Source organism: Phoca vitulina, unplaced genomic scaffold (assembly GCF_004348235.1).
Source record: "Phoca vitulina isolate PV1807 unplaced genomic scaffold, GSC_HSeal_1.0 scaffold3, whole genome shotgun sequence".
Lineage (NCBI taxonomy): Eukaryota > Metazoa > Chordata > Mammalia > Carnivora > Phocidae > Phoca > Phoca vitulina.
In genome coordinates this window covers 79,875,184-79,881,858 of record NW_022589706.1, presented here as the reverse complement: position 1 = coordinate 79,881,858, position 6,675 = coordinate 79,875,184, and the positions used below count along the sequence as shown (strand labels likewise).

Genomic DNA, 6,675 nt, shown 5'->3' with positions numbered 1-6,675 from the left:
TGATTCAGTATTTGTAGGTTGTGTCTTTCTAGGAATTTTTCCATTTCTTCTAGATTATCCAGTTTATTGGTATATAATTGTTTATAGTAGTCTCTTATGATCCTTTTATTTCTGTGGCATTGATTGTAATGTCTCTTCTTTCATTTCTGATTTTATTTATTTGAACGATTTCTCTTTTTTTCTTCTCTAGTCTAGTTTGTCAATTTAAAGTAATAAGGAGGAGACATCCAGCTATTATATAGTTGGATGCCAAATTCTGATGTAGTGTGACTCTCCCCTCCCCTTCATAGTGCCCTGTGCTCAGAGAATTATGCAAAGACTTACTTTGTCTGCTAATAAAATACTTTCTCTTCTTAAAAGAAACTCTTTTGCCACCATAATGAATAATTATTCTTCTCAATTGTAAAGATTTTACAACTACATAGTTGGGAAGAAATTAGAAAATTATCCTTGTTTCTTATCACTCTAAAAAAGAATTTTAGTCACCAGAAGATTCAGCTTCAGTATCTAAGAAATGTCTCTTTCTAAAATAAGTGAAAATAATATAAAGAATAAATAATAGTATAGATAGGAAAAAAATAAAGAAGGAAGAACTACTTTTATTGAGGGTAACTCTATTTAAAGATACTCTAATATCTTTACTTGAGATCATTCTATCTCATTTCATATCATGTTTTCTTACTTAAATGGAAAAATGCTTTCATCATAAATTCCTACTATTAATAAAAAAAAAAAAGAGAGATGAATAGATTTCAACTCCTTTTAAAAACAAATATATGTAGTTGATAGTTGAATTCCATGATGTCTCTATGCTGGACTAGATGGATGCAGAGGGAAGAAAATGGAACCCAAAATTCAGAAACAAATTGTTATTTTCATAGAGCTCTTAAACAGGTATTAAAAAAAAACTAGTACTCAAGAAATTACTAAGCTACTCTTTAGGGAAGGCATAGTTCAGTATCTTTATTTTATTATAAAATAATTATTTCAAGTAACAGTGGATTAATGGAGGTAGATACCATATTTTATCAAATAAAGGTAGGATAGAAAACTAAGCGGAGAATCTAAAATGATACTTTACTTGTTGGGGCACCTGGGTGGCTCAGTCGGTTAAGCATCTGCCTTCTGCTCAGGTCATGATCCTGGGGTCCTAGGATCGAGCCCTGAATTGGGCTCCCTGCTCAGCAGGGAGTTTGCTTCCCCACCTCCATCCCTCCCCCTGCTCATGCTCTCTCTCACTCTTGCTCACTCTCTCTCGAATAAATAAATAAAAACTTTTAAAAAAAAGATACTTTACTTGTTATCTATTGTTTTATAACAAATTGCCCCCAAATTTAACAGCTTTAAATAACATTTATTATCTCTGTGAGTCAAGAACTTGCTGTGGTTTACTTGGATGTTTATGGCCTAGTTTCTCAGAAGTCTGCAATCAAGGTGTTATCTGGGGTTGCAGTCATCTCAGTACTCAGCTGGAGGGGAGTTCACTTTGAAGTTCACTCGGGTAGCTGTTCACAGGTCTCTGGGTCCTTGCTAGCTGAAGGCTGGAAGTATTAGCTCCTGGCCCTTTGGCTTTCTCCATGGGGCTTCTCACATGGCTACTGGTTACCCCAGAGTACAGATTCTGAAAGAAAGATTCCCAAGACAGAAGCCACACAATCTTTTTTTAAAACTTGGTATTTGAATTGATATTTTATTGCTTTGGCTGTATTCAATTCATTAGAAGTGAATCACCAAATCTAGCCATACTCAAGGCAAAGGATTACACAAGAGTGTGAATATGAGGAGTCAAGGATCATGAGGTGTTATTTTGAGTCTGCCTACCACAGATAATATCTGCTTATGACTCTCAGTGGTAATAGACACATTCCCTTTTCTCTTAAACATCTGAAAGCAGTTCATTGTCTTCGCTAATGTTCAGATATCATCAGTGAATGAAAACGAGTGGAACCCACGGTAAGGGATATGGTAACTCTGATACTGTGGTTGGATTTCAAGCCTGGGGGCCACTGACTGGGGCATATCCATGTCAACTCAGTGATATTAATTTCCTAATGTATAAATAGCAGGATTTGTGTTTTTATCTAATTTTCCCAGGTATCTACAAGGCTTTGTGTTCTCTCTCTCTCTTTTCTTTCATTTTCTTTCAATTATATCCTAATGTTAATTCTTTATTCTTTGACCTTCATTGGAGGTTATTTACCATGTATCATCACTATCCAGGCAAACTGGGCAGATGAAAATCCTGACAAAAAGTTTTGGTCTTTGCTAGATATGACTTCTAATGAAAGAAATGAATTGAGAAGGATTATTCCTTTATCTGAGTATTTTTTAACCTAACAAAATATAACAATTTTTATCTGAAGTCACTAAAAGCTTCTGTAGATTGAATTTCTCTAGGTACACTCTGGGTACACATACTTCAGAAATAAATTGTCACAATAGAACCTAATGTTATTAAGGGTCTAAAATATGTATTTCGTATTTTATTCAAGAGGCTTGGGTGTTCTCATGAGCTAACGGTAAATTAACAGTGGGGCCTGGTTCTTGTCTTTTCTGCTACATTTAAATCCCAATCCTAGTTTCTAAAGGGTACAAACATATAAACATAAGCTCTTAATGGTTTGAATAAGGTCAAAGACAAAAAGTTCCCTAGTTAAGTTTTGCAGTTAAATACAATTATTTTACCGGGTTCAGTCTGCTTAATGTATCTTACTTGTCACATGCAGTTCATAATTATACTGAGGAAAAAAGGAATTAAGAGTGTAGAATTTTAATAGCATATTTTTTTCTTAATTTTCTATTTTTAACTCTAAAACATCAAGGCCTATTTTGCTGCCATATTTTGTTCCTCTAATGACCTTAGCTAAATTCTAAAATTCTCACCCCCATTTGTGAAAAGGTAATGATAAAATAAACCAGTAGCAAATTTGAATGGAATCCAGTTCTAAAATCCCTTGCCTCACTCAGCTGCTTCTCAGACACCTGAAATGCACTGCTTAATTTAGAAAGAAAAATTACAGTGAGGCTGCAATCCTGCCTTTCAGAGACAAGGGAGCAGGAAATGATTTGCAGGTGATTGAAAGGTGGTGTTTGCACTTAGGATTTCCTGAGCTTTCCAAATTTAACCTTGGAGCTTACCTATCTTTGATTTTAAGAATTAGATCCAACCCATATTCTGGATATCTCCCCACTGTAGAGGTGCATCTTGGCTGGGGATGAGAAAAATGAAGGCTACATGCTCAGTCCTAAAAGAGAAAAGAGCAGAACAGAATCTGAAGGAAATAAATGAAGGCTACGGTTTAGCTTCCTCTGAGCCAAGGACAAGAATCTGACTTCTCCTTTAATTTAACCCTTGGATTGTCACAGAGAAATAAGGTGCTCTAGAGAAAATTCTATTGCATTTGCTATTTCCAAGCAGAAAAATAAAATTATAGAATAGATACACAAGAAACTTTTAAAAAAATTTTCCATTGCAAGATGCTGTGAATAAATATGATAGAATCAAATGTAAAATGTTTATGCATATATACATATTATTTGTATGAGTAAATGCATATAAAGTGTGAAGCAAGATAAAAATCTCATTCTTTTCCTAAGACGTAGAATAATGGGTTTGTTTTCCAGGTTAACCGATGCCTTGTTTTCTAAAAATAAATTCTGATTCTTTATTTAAAGGAACAGTCTGAAAAAAATTGACTCTTGTCCACAAGACTACTATTAACAATTCTTATTCAGAGCCTCCTGCATCTGAGTTCTGAATTAACTAGCACAGTACATCCAGCAAGCTGTCGATATATATTATATTGGTTAAATAACTGAATAAAGCAGTGAAAGAAAGAAGGAAGGGAAAAGTGGACAGAGAGAAGGAGAGAGATGGAGGAGGGGGGAAGGAGGAAGGATATAGTAGACAAAGGAAACATTTTATCCACTGGACATGACATCTTGAAAAGCTTTCTTCGCTTGGCTTCCAGGAATACTACTTTTGTCTTTTTCCTTCTGCTTTACTAGTTGTGTCTTTTCAGTCTCCTAGGATGGTTTCTTTTCTCCCTCCAATTTCTAAACATTGGAGTGCATTAGGGCTTTGTCCTCAGCTATGGATTTTTCTCTAAGCATAGCCAGTTCCTAAGTAATCTTTTCAAATTGCGTGACTTTATTATACCAATAATCCTACCCACCCACCTAACAGTTCTCTAAACTGAAGTGCTTTCCTAAACTCTGGGCTCATATACTTAACTTTCTACTTGATGCTCTGTAGATCTCAAATAGCTATGTCAATGTCAACTTTTACCAAACAGAACTCTTAATTTATATGCCCTCCCCTCCTGACCACTTCCTTCCTCAATCTTCTCCGTGCCTACCAACAATACCACCTTTACCTAGTTTTACAAACTGAACATTGAAGACATTATATTTCTTTTCATTTATTGTATCACAAAACTATGTGAATTTTACCTTCAAAAGAGATACCGAATTTCATCATTTTTCACCTTGTCCACGCTGTTATAAGAATTTGTTCAACTTGTTCTTCTCTTGCCTAGATTACTGGAATAGTCTCATGACAGTATTCCTGCTTCAGCTTTCTTGTTTCAGTCAGGTCAGGGTCCAACTAGATAAACAAATCACCTTGGAGAATTCCCCACCCATAGGCTGAGGTGCAAAAAGAAGAGGCATGGCTCGCTCTCTTTCTGCCACCATCTTGGTTCCATATTCCCTGCACAAAATGCCTGGTGAAGCCACAGAAACCGTCCCTGCTACAGAGCAGGAGTTTCCAGGGCCTCAGGCTGAGACAGGGTCTGGAACAGAATCTGACAGTGATGAATCAGTTCCAGAGCTCGAGGAACAGGATTCCACACAGGCGACCACACAATAAGCCCAGCTGGCAGCCACAGCTGAAATCAATGAAGAACCGGTCAGTAAAGCAAAACAGAGCCGGAGTGAAAAGAAGGCACAGAAGGCTGTGTCCAAACTGGGTCTTTGACAGGTTACAAGTGTTAAGAGAGTCACTATCTGGAAATCTAAGAATATCTTCTTTGTCATCACAAAACCAGATGTCTACAAGAGCCCAGCTTCAGATACCTACATAGTTTTTGGGGAAGCCAAGATCAAGGATTTATCTCAGCAGGCACAACTAGCAACTACTGAGAAATTCAAAGTTCAAGGTGAAGCTGTCTCAGGCATTCAAGAAAACACACAGACTCCAACTGTACAAGAGGAGAGTGAAGAGGAAGAGGTTGATGAAACCGGTGTGGAGGTTAAGGACACAGAATGGGTCATGTCACAAGCTAATGTGTCAAAAGAAAAGGCAGTCCAATTCCTGAAGAACAACAGTAATGATATTGTAAATGCTATTATGGAATTAACAATGTAACCATCTGAAAACAAGGACCTTTTCTGGTGTTTCAAAAGAATAACTGAAGCTGGGTTTGAAATTTGTATAGTGTTTCTATCGTTCATAAAGTTATAGCTTCTTGTTGGTTGGGGAAAAAAAATAGGAGGCATAGCCAGAGCACAAAAGTATACTCACTGCTGATGCCAGGGAAAGCAGAACCACCATAATTCACTAGGCTTATAGTCAGTGATGAGGCAGAGAGAAAGAAGATTGAAAAAAATGACCTGGCTTCTCTCTTCCTTCCATTTGTCAGTGTCTCACCCAGCTGTCTCATAAAAAAGCCTAGAAAATACAGTACCAAGGCAGAACTTGAGAAAGGAAAAAATGGATATGAAAGCAGTTGGGTCAAGGACCAATGAACTCTGCCCCTAACTCAACCCCGCCGTAGCTTTATGTTCCCCCAAAAGCAAGAGTGAACCACACAAAACAGAACACATATCCTGCCAAGTGCCTAGTCTCAACCTTCCAATGGCTTTACATCATACTCTAAATAAAATACCAAATTCTAATCATGACCTATGATGTTTCACGTTACCTAGCCACTGTCTACTACTCTAATTTCTTCCTGCCTCTCTCCTTTGCCTCACCTCATTTCAGCATGTAGCCTCTCTTGCATTTCCCATTGACTATGCCTAGCAAAACTTCTTCCCCATCTTTTCCATCTGTTTGGTAAGTTATTCCCCTTGTTTACTAGGTTTGTTCCCAGCTTCAGTCAGGCCTGTGCTCAAATATCACCTCCCCACAGAGGACTTCTCTGATCATTTTTCCAAAATACTGCTTCATCCACTAATTTATGTCTCCTTACTGTGCTTAATTTTTCTTCTTAGCACTATCGCTAACTCACAATGTTGGGCAACATAATCGAGAAGACCTGATTGCCAAATGACCTGTGGGCTGAGTGGACCCTGGCATCCTCATTCCCTTGCCTGTCTTTGGAATATGGGTTCCACTAGCCTTTCCTGCTCCCAGATGCTGCTCCAAAAACAGAACCTTGAGACAAGTATGTGGTGTCGAGAACCCCTGTATGATATATGTGACTGAGCCCATTAAGGCCCTTATTTAAATTTTTAAGATTTGGCAAGTGGGGCAGGGGTCCATTTGTCTTGCTGCCACCCATGATAAGCCTTGTACGTAAGTTCCCTTTGCTTATTAAAACTGCCACTTCCGAATCTAGAGTGGCCTGCTCCTTTCTTTGTTCTCTCCCTGCCCTCTGAGTATGAGGGCCAGTTTCAAGTATATCTGCTAAGCTCCTGATAGGGTTGTGAACCAATACACAAAAAATGGAA

General features: G+C 37.7%; 1 pseudogene; it reads left to right on the top strand.

Annotated features, from left to right (window-relative positions):
• Positions 1-4,720: 4,720 nt before the first annotated feature.
• Positions 4,721-5,368, top strand: LOC116629338 (annotated as a pseudogene).
• The last annotated feature ends 1,307 nt before the right edge of the window (positions 5,369-6,675 follow it).